Here is an 18,734-nt window from a genome sequence, read left to right on the forward strand (position 1 = left end):
AGCGGCACAGTGAGGACTGAAAACCCCCCAGCCAGGCTGTAAGGGGTCTGCTCCCCACTGCTGAACCACACCACCTCTCAACACTCTCAACATTAGCCGAGCAGATTTCCTTGTTCAAGCCCAAGAATCTTACTACAACAGCACTACAATAAATGGCTGGGGAGCTATTAGAAGAAGCTGTAACTCTTGGATGCCACCTTTAAAGTCAAAACATTTGCTTCTAAAATCAAAGTCTGTTTCAATGGCAAAGGCTTCCCATAGGAAATTACTGTTTCAGTCACCACAGATGAAACAATGCTCTTGAGCTAACAAAGGCTGAGCTCTCAAACATTTCCCTCTGGTTGAAAACAACTTCAGTTGAAACATTTTGACTCTCAAAAGGAAGTTTCTTTGTAAGACACTCCAAGAAATGCAGGTGCAGTTATGGCACACTCCAAACAAAGCCTTCACAAAATCCAACTTCCTCTCAAAATCATACAGTTTCCCACCGTCTCACTCCCACATAACTCAATGCCAAGGGAACTCTGCAAGAATACAGGTCTGCTTTGCATAGGAGAACATCAATCCCAAAATGGGGGTGAGGGGGGGATCAAAAAATGTGAACAAGAAAAAACACCTTTTTTTGCTCAAGTATGCATCTGTGGGATTTGTTCTTACTATCAAAATGCAGAAGTTACTTAAATGACATCAGAGTTCCCACTTCTCCAGTGCTGAGATGAGCACTTCTGAGCCTGTCCCAAAGGCAATTGCATGATTATAACAAGGAGTCTCTTTTTTTAAGGTATCGCTGTTAACATCAACATTTCATGATTCCATCTACAGCAGATTCTAGCTTGGGTTTGCTCTCCACTGTATTTGTCTTTCCTCTGACTTCAAGCCAGAAGTCAGGCCCTTTGAAATTGCTTACCTTCTGGATTTTGCAGCACAGAAAGCAAGAGAGCTGTAAATCAATGCCTCCTTTGCTTTTTGGGGGGTGGAAAGGTTGAAGAAGAGAGAGATAAGAACTAAGAAAATGTAGTGAAGAGGTATGTCCTCATAGTAGGAGTACCAAGAGAGAATCTTCCAGTTTGCAGTGTAGAGCCTTGCATCTCTTTCCAGCAAGACCTGAAGGGATGGACGGCTAACTGGTATACCTAGGGGTGCTGAGCCCCAGACACCAAAGCTTCAAGTCTCCTCAAGAGTCCTTTGCCCCAAATGTGGCATAGACACAGCGAGGATCTAAAGGAACATACAAGACAGACACCGGGGTCTCAGAGTAGCCAGTGGGACACAGGACAAGCAGAGTATTTCAGATGAGGTTTTGGAGCTTAAGGTTTCAAGATCTAACTGGAAAAGACAGGTGCTGTGGGGGAGACTCAATAATCACTGAAATTTAACTTCTCAGCAGTTCAACACATGGGATAAACCCAAGTTGACTTAATACAAAGAATTTAATGTTCTTGACTATCTGAGTTTGTGAACTGACATTCACACCAAGTATACATTCATCCACTGGTTCATTTGACTAATAGTTGCTGAGTTACCATCGCACACTGAGAGGGGACCTCAGGACACAGGGGTTCCCCAGGCTCCCATGATCACACACTCACACATGTCCATCCTAAAGCAAGGAGAGGCTGCTGCAGCATCACCACAGGGAAGACAAAGCCCTGGGGTGTCTTACAGCAGTTGTCAAAGAAGATCCAAGTTGCACTCGGATTTATCCATTGTTAATATATATATAGTGTATGAAGTTCAAAATGATACATGTAGGAATTCGCTCCAAGGAAATAATCATGGATAGATTCAATGATGTTGCTGTGAGAATGATTATCTTACTGTCATTTATGATAGCAAAAGCCTGGGAACAACAAAAATAGGTTCCACTCATTGGAATACTATGCAGGCATGAAGAAGGATGTTCAAAGTGTTATTTCTATAATTAAATACTTATTTGAATTTAAGAAAAACAATTTAGAAGAGCACTTGATAATGTGGAAAGGCATGTTAAACAACAATACATTGTTGTTAAATATATATATATAAATCTGAGTAAATGTATTTTTTAAAATTTTTGTAAAATCAATATAAATATACATCTGTGTAAACATGTGTTGCATAAACAGGATACGGGTGCACTGGGAGCTAACAACAAAATATTAAAAGTGATTATTTCTACCAGCATCACCTCATGACATTTGCGGGCCTTAGGAAATCTTGCTTTCATGGATGTCTTCCTTCACCAAAAAAATGTTGAAAATTATATGTATTTGTTAATGATTATGTTACTTTATTTAGCTATTTACTTACTTTTGGCTGTGCTGGCTCTTTTTTGCTACAGATGGGCTTTGTCTAGTTGCAGCGAGCGAGGGCTGCTCTCTAGTTGCAGTGCGTGGGCTTCTCATTGAGGCGGCTTCTCTTGTTGTGGAGCACAAGGTCTCGAGAGAAAAGGCTTCAGTAGCGACTCATGGGCGCTAGAGTGCGGGCTTCAGGAGTTGTGGGCACCGGCTTGGTTGCCCCAATGTCTCTGTTGCATGTTCCTTTAGATCTCCACTGTGTCTATGCCACATCTGGGGCAAAGGACTCTTGAGCAGACTTGAAGCTTTGGTGTCTCAGACTCAGCATGTGGGATCCCCCCAGACTGGGGATGGAACCTGTGTCCCTTGCATTCGCAGGCGGATTCTTAACCACTGGACTACCAGGGAAGCCCTGAAAATTATATTTTTGATGGCACCAGTATAAAGATGAATAGAATCCATGCTAGATTCATTGTTATATGTTCATTTTTTTCTTCTTATTTTAAGAGAAATTGAAATGAAAACATTTTCAGGCCCTAGGCTGTATGCTTCCCAGAACTATTCGATATGGAATTACTTGATTTTTATTTCCTTCTTTTTGTCTGAATGCATTTTCTAAATTTGTCATACTGAAGACTTATTCTTTCATCATAATGAAAAACTATGTGAACAAATAAATTGGTAAACATAAACACGTGGCTTATTTTATGCAATGCCAACACACAAAACAGCAAACGCATCCCGAGAGGCAGTGCCTTCCAGGGACATTACGTGATGCACATGGCCTGGTCTCGCCCATCACATGGCTTCCTGCTATAACTCACCACAAGACAAAACCTCTGATTCTCAGAACAAAGTCTCTCTCCTGCCTACCAGAGTGAACGGGTCCACACTCTGTACTCCACACACAAAGATGACACAGCGAGCCCACACTGGCTTTACTGCTCCAGGGGTGGAGATGCTCAGCTATGTTCCAGCCACTCTCTGGCCTGGTCTGACAAGCATTTAGACGAGAGGGCAGACTCTGGCAATGGGGGAAAGGCCCGAAGCAGCACTTCTGGTTTCATTCGTGGCACCAGTGTGTCATCAGCTGCTGGTCTTTGCCCAACTGTGAAGTTTGTCGAGACTTAAGAGGTTTGATTGTACAAAGTCAGCCTTTCAAGTATGAGGTTTTAATTTATGAAAGAAGTGACAGTGTTAAGTCACTCAGTCAGTGTCTGACTCTTTGTTACCCCATGGACTGTAGCCCGCAAGCCTCCTCCGTCCGTGGAATTCTCCGGGCAAGGATACTGGAGTGGGCAGCCATTCCTTTCTCCAGGGGATCTTTTCAACACAGGGATCAAACCCATGTCTCCCGCATTGCAGGCAGCTTCACTTGTTTTTTTAATTTATGCATCCATGTATTCATTCCTGTGTTTGACAGATATTGATTAAGCATCTCCTCTGTGCCAGGCACTGTTCTAGAAACCGGAAACATGTGAACAGGTGGTGAACAAGACTGATACATTCCTGTTGTCACCTTGCTGGAAGGAGAGACACTGAACCAGGGTGCAGAGTGCTTTAAAGAGGGAGAAGCAATGGGTGCCTTGTGCATGTGACAAGGGGACTGTGCCCAATCTAAGGAGGCCAGGATCCACCCTCCCCAAGGAATGAAAGTCTAAACCTAAGCATGGGAGGCCAGTAAGGGTGGGCCAAACAGGGAGGCAGAGGATCAGGAGAAAGAGGAACACACCAAGCAAAAGATGTACTTACTAATGCCAGAACCCAGGACTGGAGTCTGTGAGTCGCTAAGGAACTGAAGGCGTCCAAAAGGGTTGGTGAGGGTAGAAGAAAGTCAGGCTGGAAAGGCAGGCAGGGGCCAGAAGGATTATTTAACTCCAGTTAAGGAGCTGAGACTGTCCTTAATCCAATGGGAAATCATCACAGAGTTTTAAACAAAGGGGTGCTTTACTCCAGGGGGAAATATGGATTGCCTGAATCTCCAGTAGAGCCCTGAGTCACCAGTAATGGTTCTTGCATAAACCCTATAGTAAGGTTTGCCCTAGCCTGGTTTAGACAACTGAAAGAAAGCAGAGATGTACACTGGGACCTCTATGCCTCCTACACTCTCCATCCCAGGCTTCAGAATCACACAAACAAGGAAACCTTAAAACAAAATGGAGTAGAAGTGGGAATACCCCACTGTCCTGAGTACTCCAGATTTATAATATTAATACATCTTGATCTTGCTGGCATACGTCTCCCAGCTTTCTTTTTCTTCTTCCAAATGATCTTAACTCTTCTCAGCTGTTTGAATTTCCATATGACTTTTACAATCAGCCTGTCCATTTCCACAAAATAAAATCTGCCAGTATTTTGATTGGGATTGCACTAAATCTAAAGATGAATTTGGATAGAACTGACATCTTCATGGTATTATGTCTTCCAAGCTATGAAAATGATCTAGTTTTCGATTTGTTTAGGTTTTCTTGAATTTGTTTCAATGATATGCTGCTTCTAGTGAACAGGTCTTAGGTATGTTTTGTCAAGTGACAGAGGCAATAGGTGATGTTTTAGGCAATTGTAGTGGGCAAATATTAGAGATACTAATTAAAGGAAATAATGTCTGGGGAAAGTTTGCAAAATACGAAACTTAAAGCAAATCTGAGATATTCTTTCTCACCAACACTACAGGACACATCATTTTGGAAAGCCAGGATTCTACACGCCCGTAAGCCATCTTTCCCAGTAGCTATTGATTAACCAAGATGCTGAGACTATAGAACCAAGAACAGCCAAAAAAAAAAAGGGAGGGGGGGCGGACATCAGAGGCCAAGAAGAGAATTACTGGTCTGGAATAAACTCTCATTGAAAAAAAAAACCAGCTTCTCAGTCTGAGATTGAATTTTCCCCAATAGCCACCAGATGGCCTCAGAAGGAAAAAGAACTCAAAAAGCACATCCTTCGATCAAAACTCAGGGACTTAAGACACTTAACACAAGATGTCATCCAACCTACAAGCTCCTGAAACTACTGCTGAGAGTTAGTGTAGACTAGTGCTCAGTGCGAGCTGAGGCTCTGCTTCAGCTTCTCTTCCCCGCTCCAGCGTCACAGGAATTCCCCTGCACAGAACACACTAAGGTCAGAGCTGGCTTCTTCCTGGGAACAGTCCCCGGCGGTGCTAATGGCCTCACTTTCAGCTGCCTCTGAGTCTGAGCTAGTGACTCACAGCCGCTTCTCCAAGGCCAGCCTCACAGGCACCCTCCCTCTCCTGGCAAGCACTGCCTGCCACAGACCACAGCTCAGGTTCCCACCTCCTTCCTCTTTCCGCTGGTCTGGGGGAGACAATGGCCAAAATGAAATCTTCAGGATATTAACAGTACTTCTAAAACACAAAAACGAGGCAGACGTTGTTGCTTTTTTACCCCTACATCATTCCATGAGAGTCTCTCGGACTCCTCTCTCTTATGATCAGTGTAACAATACTCATTATTCATGGAATCAACAAATATTTTTTTGAGCATGCGCCATGTACCAAGCAGTTTTTTAAGCACCCGAGATACAGAATGAATAGCACTGTCCATTCCTTCCTGCAGCTTATACCATTGAGGGGAGAGGTGACTATGTCCTCAGGGTGGGAGGAAAAGGGCAGGGAATTGGATTTTAGAAGCCCAGGATCTTCGTGTGGCTCCCCCCACCCCCTTCACCACCCAAAAGCAGACCCTAAGATAAGGATTTGAGAGCAGGTCACTTATTGAGGAAGTGATCCCAGAAGGCATATATGAGCAAATGGGGAAGTGATAGGAAAAGAGGAAGCCATGGTGTGTTAATGGGCTGGGGGGAGTGTAATAAAACTGTGGGCAACTGAGGCTCAGTCCTGGAGGTCCCTCATAGAGACTGTATAAAATGTGCCTAAAAGTATCCCATGTGGAGCAAGGAAGCTCAGAGGCTTATCCACCGACTCCCACCCTTGATCATTCGAGGGTCACTCCTAAGATCCTCACTCCCTGATAGCTCAGGCAGAGAGGCAGGAGGCCATGAGCACATGCAGGAGCTGTCTGCAGGTGACCTCTGAGATGAGAGACATGGGTGTGGGTAGCACCAGCAGTATCTGCTACTCCCGGTCATCTCGTTTCCTTAGAAGCCCAGCACCCAGAGCGGCAGGTGCACAGCAGGCATTCAGCAAATATATGTAGAGTAACTGGATAGGGCTTCTCGGGTGGCTCAGATGGTAAAGAGTTTGCCTGCAGTGTGGAGTGCCAGGTTGATTCCTGGAAGATCTCCTGGAGTAGGCAATGGCTACCTGCTCCAGTACTCTTGCCTGGAGAATCCCATGGATAGAGGAGCCTGGTGGGTTATAGTCCATGGGGTTGCAAAGAGTCTAATACAACTGAGCGACTAACACAGACAAACACACACACACAACACACACACACACACACAGATGTTTTATTATATAAAAATCTCTTTAAAGCGGCCCTAGAGTCATCAGGCTGAGTGCCGAAGAATTGATACTTTTGAACTGTGGTGTTGGAGAAGGCTGTTGACAGTCCCATGGACTGCAAGGAGATCCAACCAGTCCATCCTAAAGGAGATCAGTCCTGAACATTCATTGGAAGGATTGATGTTGAAGCTGAAACTCCAATACTTTGGCCACCTGATGCAAAGAACTGACTCATTGGAAAAGACCCTGATGCTGGAAAAGATTGAAGGCGGGAGGAGAAGGGGATGACAGAGGATGAGATGGTTGGATGGCATCACCGACTCAATGGACATGAGTTTGAGTAAGCTCCGGGAGTTGGTGATGGACAGAGAAGCCTGGCGTGCTGTAGTCCATAGGGTTGCAAAGAGTCAGACATGACTGAGCAACTGAACTGAACTGAGAGTCATCAGGAGGAAGGACACTGACCTTGGGAACTTGAACTTGGAAATAGTAGGCTTAAAGCACATTAAGCTGTATGATCTTGGGCAAGTCCCTTCCGCTTTCAGAGCTCAGTCTTCACAGTCATAAAAAGGAGACTCTCATATCTGCTTTGCTTGTCTCACTGGACTGTAATGAGGAGCCAATGAGAGACACGCTGTGAAAGGACCTTGGAACACCAGAACACGCTAGAATGATCTTTCTTGTGGAAAAAGCCTGGAATGGAATGGGATCTGAAAAAGTCGATTCATGGTCAAGTAAATTCTGTGTCTCTTTCCTCACTTTTAAAACAGGCACAGTGATAATCAGGCCACAGCACGTTTCAGAGTGCTGTGACGGGGCTCATGAGGCAAGACGATGGATTCCGTGGGTGCCACTTCCTTCTGAAACTCTACAAAAATGGCAACAAAGGGATGTGGATTTTTAAAGGAGGGAATCAGAAACTCACGATGACAGAGCAACAGGAGAGGAAGTGACAGCAACAAAACGCTGGACACCGGAAAGCAAATGGCCAAAGAGCTGACAGCTTAGCCAGTAGAGAAAGTTAAATACTTACATAGTGCTAGGGAAAGAAGGAACATAGCCTGCCCCAAACATCAGGCGCCAGAAATCTCTGGAAGTGAGGGTGAAGGTGGGGCAAAGAACGGGAAGATCGGCTGGAAGTCTTTTTAAGAAGTCAGAGCTCCAAATCTCCTCAACCCTGGCAGAAACTCTGGGGGTGGCCCCGGCAAGCTGTGTTTCCACAAGCCCTCCAAATGATCCAGGGGCTCTCCGGAGATTGTCAGATTCCACAAAGATGCAGGCTTATGGTTGTCCTTCTATGGTCTTAGCTAGTCTACAACCCTGTAAGGATAGACGTTTAGTTGTAGAAAAACTGAAAGTAATGCAAATGTTTCTTAGCCATGAAAGTGAAAATTAATTTCTCCTATAGAGACACACTAGTTTTTAGAAAAACTAACCCCATTCTAAAGGAGATCAGCCCTGGGATTTCTTTGGAAGGAATGATGCTAAAGCTGAAACTCCAATACTTTGGCCACCTATGCGAAGAGTTGACTCATTGGAAAAGATTCTGATGCTGGGAGGGATTGGGGGCAGGAGGAGAAGGGGACGACAGAGGATGAGATGGCTGGATGGCATCACCAGCTCGATGGACAAGAGTTTGGGTGAACTCCGGGAGTTAGTGATGGACAGGGAGGCCTGACATGCTGTAATTCGTGGGGTCGCAAAGAGTCGGACACGACTGAGTGACAGAACTGACTGAACTGAACCCCATTCCAGTTCATTGCTCTATATTAAGTAGTTTTACATCCATTGGCAAATTCATCTCAATATTACTGATTATATGCTGCTGCTGCTGCTAAGTCACTTCAGTCTTGTCCGACTCTGTGCGACCCCATAGACGGCAGCCCACCAGGCTCCCTGGTCCTTGGGATTCTCCAGGCAAGAACACTGGAGTGGGTTGCCATTTCCTTCTCCAATACGTGAAAGTGAAAAGTGAAAGTGAAGTCGCTCAGTCGTGTCCGACTCCCAGCGACCCCATGGACTGCAGCCTACGTGGCTCCTCCGTCCATGGGATTTTCCAGGCAAGAGTACTGGAGTGGGGTGCCATCGCCTTCTCCGACTGTTTATATAATTCTGTTCAAATTTTCCCTCTAACTGGTTTTAACAACTTCCTAGTTCTCTCATTATATAACAAATAAATCTTTAACACATAGTCATTTTATACATGTATGACAGCTGTTTTTATCTTTTTGAAAAGTATGCTTTAGCACATGATTCTCAAAGTGAAGCTCTGGACCAGCCACAGCAGCACCTGGGAACTTGTTAACGATGCAGGTTCTCAGATCTCGTCCAGACCTGCTAAAGCAGAAATTCTGCGGGTGGGGCCCAGCCATTCATTCCATTAGGAGTCCCCAGGTTCTGATGCACACTCTGACACTGCTTTTGCACTTCTACCAAACGCTACCAAGATGCTCCTTTAGTCCAATCAGGTTGCTTATTGAGGAAGTGATCGCTTGAGGCATTGGTGAGCAAATGGGGAAGTGACAGGAAAGGAGAAAAGTCGTGGTTTGTTAATGAGAGGGGTAAAACTGTGAGCAGCTGAGGCTCAGTCCTGGGGGCCCCTTGTGGAGATTATATAAAATGTGCCTAAAATTACCCCCCTGTGGAGCAAGGAGGCTCAGGGGCTTAGTAACCAACTCTCACCCTTGATTAGTCAAGGGTCACTCTTTTAATCTTTTGGACGAGCAGCATATGAGATCTTAGTTCCCTGTCCAGGGATCGAACCCCTGCATTAGCAGCACAGTTTTAACCTTTGGGCCACCAGGAAAGGCCCACTCCTAGGATCTTCACTTCCTGGTATCAGGCAGAGAGGGGCAAGAGGCCATGAAACCTTGGAACTTGACAGTCTATGTGGTCTCAAACATAGCTCTGCCTGTGAGAACAGGCCAGGATACTCTTTTCTCGCATCTCCAGGGATGCCTCAACTGTCCCATCACTCACCTTCTGTCTCCCTGCAGCACCAAGAAGAGATGGAGCTGGATCTAACATAAAATTCAAGATTCCTTGCGAGGAATAATTTTGGACCTACCAGCACCTGCTGGTCTGACTCTGTGGGACTAAAACCCTCAAGTTTTGGATCTAATGGTCCCAAAGGGGTCATGATCCCAAAGAGAAGGGATCAGTATGAAGGGAAAAATGATCTCAGAACCCAGCCCCAAATGTGTTTATTTATTCTCTGCCTCCTGCAATAATAATAGACTGTTATTTCATTGCTGGCAGAGGCGAGATAACAAGCCCATTGTGCGCTGCTGATCTGGGGCACATATGCCACCCATTTGTCTTGCAGCCCGACTAGGCGCTCTGCCCTGTTCGTAGGAAGCCCTCCCTGACAGCCGAATGCCACACAAGCCTGATAACTGCCCTTCACAGGGCAGAGGGGGGGGATCCACCAGAAACACGGCCTCCTCTTCCTCTGCACGATGGATGGGGTGGGAAGGGCATTCCGGCTACTCCTCACGACCACGGCCCAAGTCCTGCCGCTTAGCAGAGGTGTGAACTCGGACATGCTGCTTTGCCTCTTCTAGCCTCAGAATGCTGATGATAAGAACGCTTTCCTCAAGGGGTGCCGGTGATGACTACAAAGCCCTTAACACAATAAGTGCAGGTGTTTGTACTCGGTGGTGACATTAGCTGGGTATGGGGTGGGGGGTTGATGATGAAATAAATTTCCTAAAAGTTCCCTGGAAGGAGAGTAGGGGCCATAGGTTAAAAACTGGGCAATAAGTGCAGGCTGAACTAACTGAGGCCAGGAAGGAGCTGGCTATAGAGGACCTGCTCCATCCAGGAGAAGCCCACAGCTGGCACTGAGGTCCTGGGGCAACTCATGTGACTGTCCTTTGCTTTGTATGTGACAAGAGCGAGTCACAGGGCCAGTGGGAAGGCCAAACTGGAAAATCTGAGTGGACGCTCTTTGTCAAGCAGGAACACACTAATCAAATGATTCTTCTCCCATCCTTTATTTATCACCCAAACCCTTGTCTTATCAATGAGATTCTCCTAGGCCCAGCTAGAAGGGCTCTGCTTACCTAAAACCAGAGGTTGCCAATGGGAGTGACTGTCACAAGTGGGGACTTGCTTCTGGCTTCTAGCGGGTAGGGGCCTTGGATGTTGTGAATATCTCACAACGCACAGGACAGCTCATCACAATCAAGAACCGTGCAGCCCCGACCACCAGCAGTGCCTAAAACCAAGCACCGCTGCCTGGATTAGAGCGCATCTCTCCCTCCTCAATGCTCTCCAAACACCTCGTTTGAGCCTGTTGGGGCACTGGCCTGACTCTGCCAGGTGTTGTGGTTAGCTGGTGGCCTCCTGGGATAGCAGAAAGGACACAGCCTCTGAAACCTGGCTCTCAGTCACCCGCTGGCGAGGCCCCAGAAACAGTCCTTTAGCTTCTCTGAGGCCATCTCCTCATCTGACAATGGAACTTGGAATCCTAATTTGCAAGGTCATGGTAAAGATGATATAGAACTCTGTAGACAGCACCTGGCATGTGGTAAGTACTCAGCAAGTTATAGGGTCTTGTCTTCCTAGACACAACCCAGAGGGCCACAGTAATGTCTTACATATCTTTACATCACCTATAGCATCTTAGGCTATGCCATGCACAAAGCAGATGCTCAGAAATGGTTGGACTAAAGTGAAATCTTGCCTGAAAGCCAGGGCTCAAGAAATAAGCCTAACCCTCCTCATGGACCTATAGTCCGACAACCCATAAATGGTTTTGCTTAGTCCTTAGGATGCACCACTATTTCAGAACAGGATCTGCTTCTTGTTGCCACCAAGTCTTGGGTCCTTCCAGTGAGCAGGGAGGTTGAACTTTGATTCTTTCTGTTACAGCCAGAGCCTTGGCTAGTGCTTGGGAGCAGCTGCCACCATCCAGCCATTCCCACCCAGCTGACCAACTCGATAACCTGCCAGTAGCCAAACACCTCCAGGCCGCAGGACGAGGAGAACAAAGTCAAAGGAAACGCCAATTTCCTAACAAAGGAGGGAAGCAAGTCTGGATAAGTATGATTTGCTTGGAAAGTGGGAGAGGCCACCACTCCATCCTCCAGATTGAACAGAGCCTTCCTAAACACACACTCGTCCACATCTACCTACAGATACACCCAGCTCGGCCACATTGTGGAACAAGTGTGAGAAGCCCAACTCTATCCCTTTGCACTGTAAAGCTGTCAAGGGCTCATCTACTGCTGGCTTCTTCCCTGATACCGAAGACATCAAGAGAGGCTTCCCTGGTGGCTCAGCAGTACAGAATCCACCTGCCAATGCAGGAGACACAGATTCAATTCCTGGTCCGGGAAGATCCCATATGCCTCAGAGCAACTAAGTCCATGTGCCACAACTGCTGAGCCTGTGCTCGAGAGCCTCAGCTTCTGAGCCCACATGCCATGGCTACTGAGCCCATGCACCCTAGAACCCGTGCCCAACAACAGGAGAAGCCACTGCAATGAGAAGCCCATGCACTGCAACCAGAGAGTATCTCTCCCTCACCACAGACAGAGAAAAGCCCGGGCAGCAACAAAGACCCAGCACAGCCAAAAATAATTTAAAAAAAAAGACATCAGGGAAGGCATATTGGACAAGAAAGGAGACGATGCCAGTGTGGTCCCTGCCAATAACAGGCTGTGCAGTTTTCAGCAAGTCTCGTCACCTCTCTGAGCCTCAGTTTCCCAACTCTGAAATGAAACCTGGACGAGCAGGGTCCTTCTGGCTGTGATATCCTTTGCTCTTTCTATGGCCAGTCGTGGCTTCACTCCCACGTAGACCTGCTGAATGCCATGCACACGGACCTCAATCCATTCTGAGTCCAGCCCTTGCTACTCTCCATGGTCTGGATCTTAAATAGGTGGCCCCAGAGAATGGCAGGGGCACGCGGTCTCCCTCCCTCACTGTTAAAGTTCTCTGGAATAAGCACAATAGTCCTGCCCCTTCGCAGCCCCCCGAGGCCAGGCCAGGCTGCCCAGGAAGTATCAGGCAGGGTCTCAGACTGCAAAGATACACGGTGACACAGACACTCTGCCAGCCCCCAGGAATCCAGGCCAAGAATAGCTAATGCTCACACCAAACATGGGCTTCTCTCTTAGCTCTGTCCGGAAAAAAAAATCTGCCTGCAATGCAGGAGACCTGGGTTCGATTCTTGGATCAGGAAGATCTCCTGGAGAAGGAAATGGCAACCCACTCCAGTATTCTTGCCTGGAGAATTCCATGGACAGAGGAGGCTGGCAGGCAACAGTTCATGGGGTCACAAGAGTTGGACATGACTTAGTGACTAAACCAACCACCACACCAAACATACACCATAATTTCTAGGTGTTTAAGCACTAACTGCTCCAGGTACAACACTGCTCTTAGCTGCTTTCTCCAAATTCCTTTAATTTCCTTAATAAAAGGAATCCAGGCACAACCATCCGCGAAAAGGAGAACTCCAATCCAAATCCCCTCCCCTGTCTTATCTCTGAATTTTCTTCCCTCCAGGCTCCCAGGACCCTCTCTGAGCTCACTGTCTGGGTCACATCAGCTTTGGCGCTTCCCCTGACCCACAAAGGACTGCATCTCACCTGCACAAAGCTTCCTTTTCCACGCAGATCCAGAGCAGGGCACCACTGTCTGCCAGTCACCCTGCACTCTCAACTACGGGGTAGTCTCAGGTGGCGAAGGAGAAAGAGTACCAACTCTGGGATTGGAATCCCAACTGTACCAAGTCAGATGAGTTATAATTCTCAATCTTTTTGCATCTTTGTTTGCTCATCTATAAACTGATATTAGCAAACCTACCTTCCGAACGTCCTGGGGATTAATGAGCAGACCTATAGTAGAGGCTCAGGAAAGGGTGCTATCTTTATATAGGTTTTTCACCAACTTGGCTGAGTAACACAGCTCCAGGCAAAAAAACTACTCAAACAACTTAAAACAGAAGCATTTTAAAACCAGAGTTCTGTTGGCATTCTATCAGAAGTGAACTGGATTCCTTTTGGACTAAAGAAGAGCAGACTCATTCTTCTCTGAGAACTGTGCATTTGATTCAGACAGATGCCAAATGCAGGGAGAACTCTGATTCTGTTGTAAGAAGCCCAGGATGGAGGTCAGACCCACGCTGACTCAGGTTTTCAGGTTATCTAAAGCAACTCACGTCACCAGTCCGACCAGATTGCAGTGGTTCTCAAGCCCAGTTACACATTAGAATCAGTCAGGGAGCTGTTCCAACCTATGGGTGTGCATGCCCCATCCCAATTTCACCAGAATCTCTGCTGGGAAGGGTGTGGTGTGCATATGTGTGTGTGTGTGTGTGTGTGTGTGTGTGTGTGTGTGTCTCAGTCATGTCTTTGCGACCTTATGGACCATAGCCTACCTGGTTCCACTGTCCATGAAATTCTCCAGGCAAGAATACTGGAGTGGGTTGCCATTCCCTTCTCCAGGGGATCTTCGTAACTCAGAGGTCAAACCCAGTTCTCCTGAATTGCATGCAGATTATTTACCATCTGAGCCACCAGGGAAGGGCAGGGTATCAGTACTCTAAAGAACTCCCCAGATGATTCTCATATGAGATCCATTAGACCAAATATCTCCATGATCCCTTCCAGGCATCCTGGAGCCTAAAATAATGTATGATTCAGAGTAGACACTTAGTATGTGTTTGCTGAATAAATGAATGAAGAGTCTGACTCGCCTTTTTGGCTATTTCCATATTCACAATGTATGGAATAAAAGAAGAGCAGAAAGAGCTGGATTCCAAGTAATAATCCCAAAGCAGTACTGTCTAATAGAAATTTCAGCAATGGTAGAAATGTTCTATAATCTGTACTGCTCAGAACAGTAACTGTAAATGGGAGGTGGCTACTGAGTCCTTGAAATGCGGTCAGTGTGACTGAAGAATTGAGTTTTAAATTTTATCTAATGTTAATTAAATTCAAATAGTCACATGACTCTGGCTACCATATTGGACAGTGCAAACATAGAGTATCCTTAATAAACACATCTACAATCGTGTACTTCCATGTCCTTCTTTTACTGACAGGATCCCATTTTCATTTAAGGCAGCCCCTCTTCCACCACCATCTGCAGTCTTTTGGGGACAGCTAATGAAGTTGCCCTGGCCTCCTCCCACCAAGGGGTGAGCCCAAGACACAAGCTACGTCAACCAGATTCTCCTCTCCAGCAATTTTACTCTAGCTTCAGTGTCACAAGAACAGAAAATGAGTTGGAGCAAATTAATATCAGTTTTGGTGTTGCTATAAAGACACTGTGTATCGGTTTCCAAAACATTAGTCCAGAGTTTCACCACAGTGATATATGATGTGAGCTAGGCATCTGTGTATTAGTTTTCAGAACATTAGTCTGGAGTGTGATGATCACAACCGTGATACATGATGTGAGCTAGGCATCATTATCACCATCATCCTTGTCATCATCAAAGTCACTGATGTGCCAGCTCCTGAACTAAGTACTTAGGTTGCCTAGCTTCACCGTGCATCCTTTCTTCATCCGTAAAATGGGAATTAACTTGTCCTAACCTCTTCTATTTCTGCTTTATTGACTATGCCAAAGCCGTTGACTGTGTGGATCACAATAAACTGGAAAATTCTGAAAGAGATGGGAATACCAGACCACTTGACCTGCCTCTTGAGAAACCTATATGCAGGTCAGGAAGCAACAGTTAGAACTGGACATGGAACAACAGACTGGTTCCAAATAGGAAAATGAGTACATCAAGGCTGTATACTGTCACCCTGCTTGTTTAACTTATATGCAGAGTACATCATGAGAAACGCTGGGCTGGAGGAAGCACAAGCTGGAATAAAGATTGCCGGGAGAAATATCAATAACCTCAGATATGCAGATGACACCACCCTTATAGCAGAAAGTGAAGAGGAACTAAAAAGCCTCTTGATGAAAGTGAAAGAAGAGAGTGAAAAAGTGGCTTAAAGCTCAACATTCAGCAAACTAAGATCATGGCATCCAGTCCCATCACTTCATGGCAAATAGATGGAGAAACAGTGGAAACAGCATCAGACTTATTTTGGGGGGCTCCAAAATCACTGCAGATGGTGATTGCAGCCATGAAATTAAGACTCTTACTCCTTGGAAGGAAAGTTATGACCAACCTAGATTGTACATTAAAAAGCAGAGACATTACTTTGCCAACAAAGGTTCGTCTAGTCAAGGCTATGGTTTTTCCATAGTCATGTATGGATGTGAGAGTTGGACTGTGAACAAAGCTGAGTGCCGAAGAATTGATGCTTTTGAGCTGTGGTGTTGGAGAAGACTCTTGAGAGTCCCTTGGATTGCAAGGAGATCCAACCAGTCCATCCTAAAGGAGATCAGTCCTGGGTGTTAATTGGAAGGACTGATGCTGAAGCTGAAACTCCAATACTTTGGCCACCTGATGCGAAGAGGACTCATTTGAAAAGACCCTGATGCTGGGAAAGATTGAGGACAGGAGGAGAAGAGGATGACAGAGGATGAGATGGCTGGCTGGCATCACCAACTCGATGCACATGAGTTTGGGTGAACTCTGGGAGTTGGTGATGGACAGGGAGGCCTGGTGTGCTGTGATTCACCTGGAAAGAGCTGGACACGACTGAGCGACTGAACTGAACTGAACTGAACCTCTTCCAGCATTTTTGTGAAGACAGACAACGTTCATAGAGCTTTGAGCCAAATAATGAGTTATTCAAGTGTTGGTTAGTAGTATTGCTCTCTGGGCATTGGTATAGGGGAATCATGAGAGGATTTGAGGCAAGACACATTATCTGGGCCCAGTTCACAAGCTGTGTGACACCAGGCAAGACACTAGTCCTTTCTGGGCTTTCAGCTAAAATGAGAGAGCGTTAGATACATCTTTTTCCAGTTTGGCCATTTTCTAACTTACTTGCATGCCCCACCCTCCTTGCCTGACACCCATCCCTCACAACTTCTAAGAATACACTACAGAGAAGTTTCTGGCCAAGACCATGCTGGCCTTGTGGCCAACTCATTTCTTCTTTCCCCAACAACCCACCTGACCGGAAAGTTGTTTGGGGTAAGCACTCCTGTACCATGCATTAAAGCATCTAGCAAAGCACTCTACTGGAATCGTGCCTAAACATCTCCTCCACTGGTAGACCACAGGCCTGCCAGGACAAAGACCATGTCCCTCTTATGCACCACTGTATCCCCAGTCCCTAGTACAGAATCAGGCACATAGAAGGTGCTCGATAGGTATTACTGTTTGAATAAATACCCCCAATCTATTTTACTATTTATCGTTTCAGGAAACCCACAGTATTTGTTACTTAATGCTGTATAATAATAAAGTATCTCAATAATAAATCTCAGTGTAATAAATAATAAAATCTCAAGAGTTTCTCAAAACTTACTGGCTTAAAACATTAATGATCACTTCTTATCTCCCAGTTTTTGTGGGAGAGAAATTCCGACAGGGCGCAGTGAGGTTGGCTTGTCTCTGCTCCACATCTGGGACCTTGGTTGGAAGACTCAAATGCTGGGGCCAGAATCAGCTCAGTTCACCACCTGTCCAGTGGTTGAGGCCAGCTGTTGCCCGAGAGCCAAGCTGAGCTGAGCTGAAGGTATCGGCCAGGTCACCTCGTGTCACCTCCGCCATGCGGCTTGTGCTTCCTCACAACGTGGCGGCTCGGCTCCCAGGGTGGGCGTCCTCAGAGAGTAGGAGACAGCCTCCTTTAAGGAGAGAGACAGAGGATATGTCACCTTTTAATGACCTAGGCTTCAGGCATCATCCCATCACTTCCACCACCTTCTATCCATGAAAAGCCTGTCACTACGTCCTGCCCACATTAATGAGAAGGGAATTAGACTCCGTCTTCTGAGAAAAGTGGTAAAGAACTTGCACATCTACTTTAAAACAACCACAACCACTTAGTTAGCACAAGAGGCAAGATGCCTGATGAAAGCTAAGTGTCCGGAGAAGCAAGAATTCAGTTCAAATTATTAGCTGTGTGACTTGAGGAAATGATTCTCTGAGGCTGGGTTTCCCCACCAAAACAATGAATAGATTGCAATTATTGGTCCCTGGTGTTATCCACCAGCTTAGCGTCTTCTTGCCTCAGTTCAGTTCAGTCCAGTCTCTCAGTCGTGTCTCACTCATTGCAACCCCATGGACTGCAGCACGCCAGGCCTTCTTGTCCATCACCAGCTCCGGGAGTTTACTCAAACTCATATCCATTGAGTCAGTGATGCCATCCAACCATCTCATCCTCTGTCGTCCCTTTCTCCTCCTGCATTCAATACTTCTTGCCTCAAGATCTTAAAAGCATTCTCTCTTAACTAGCCTTTATTTATTTTGGCAGCATCACATGGCATGTGGGATCTTAATTTCCTGACCAGGGATTGAACCATGTTCCCTGTATCGGAAGGGAAGTGTCTTATTCACTGGACCACCAGACAAGTCCTTTAACCAGCTTTCTTGAAGTCCATTGACCCTTCCCATTTCTGATCACCCCTGGTTTCTGACACTGGAGGCAGCAAGAGGTTGCTCCTGGATCTAGGGACCCCAGGATTCAGACACCAGGGGCAACTCTAAGGAACAGATGATAAACCACTGAGTACCTCGGGATTCTCCAAGGCCTTTTCAGTCCCAGCCCTGGGGACATTGAGAAACAACAAGCAGCAATCACAGCCTAAGGAAGCTGAATCTGTCTGCCAGGGGGCCCAGGAAGCTGCATTTACTTTTTCACTCTAACTGCTGGTGGAGGGGCAAGGGGAAGAGTCTCAAAGCATGTACCGTCACCCCAGCTGTCTCATTTTGGTATTTTGGTCAAGTTCCTTGATTTTGCTCCTGGTTCAGGCCACCACTTTGTGGAATGGGGAGGAGCAGGGAGGGTGTCTTGGGTCTCCGCAGTCCTGCCCACCCCCCACCCCGCCACGCCCTGCACACAACAGGTGACCCGTACTTTCGCCATTTTTCTGGGCCGGCTGATCCTCCCTAGCCATCGCCTCCCATGGGTCACGGTCCTAAGACCCAGGCGCAGCACCCTCAC

The 18,734-nt window shown here is 46.4% G+C and overlaps 1 long non-coding RNA gene across 1 annotated transcript in view; it reads right to left on the minus strand.

Moving 5' to 3' along the window:
• LOC139185388 (uncharacterized) overlaps nucleotides 1-18,734 on the minus strand; it is a 34,150-nt gene that overhangs the window by 14,829 nt on the left and 587 nt on the right. The window contains exon 2 of the long non-coding RNA XR_011569021.1: nucleotides 17,097-17,415. This is a non-coding gene — a long non-coding RNA (uncharacterized lncRNA). The remainder of the gene's footprint in view (nucleotides 1-17,096; nucleotides 17,416-18,734) is intronic.

Source organism: Bos indicus, chromosome 10 (assembly GCF_029378745.1).
Source record: "Bos indicus isolate NIAB-ARS_2022 breed Sahiwal x Tharparkar chromosome 10, NIAB-ARS_B.indTharparkar_mat_pri_1.0, whole genome shotgun sequence".
In the NCBI taxonomy this organism is placed as follows: domain Eukaryota; kingdom Metazoa; phylum Chordata; class Mammalia; order Artiodactyla; family Bovidae; genus Bos; species Bos indicus.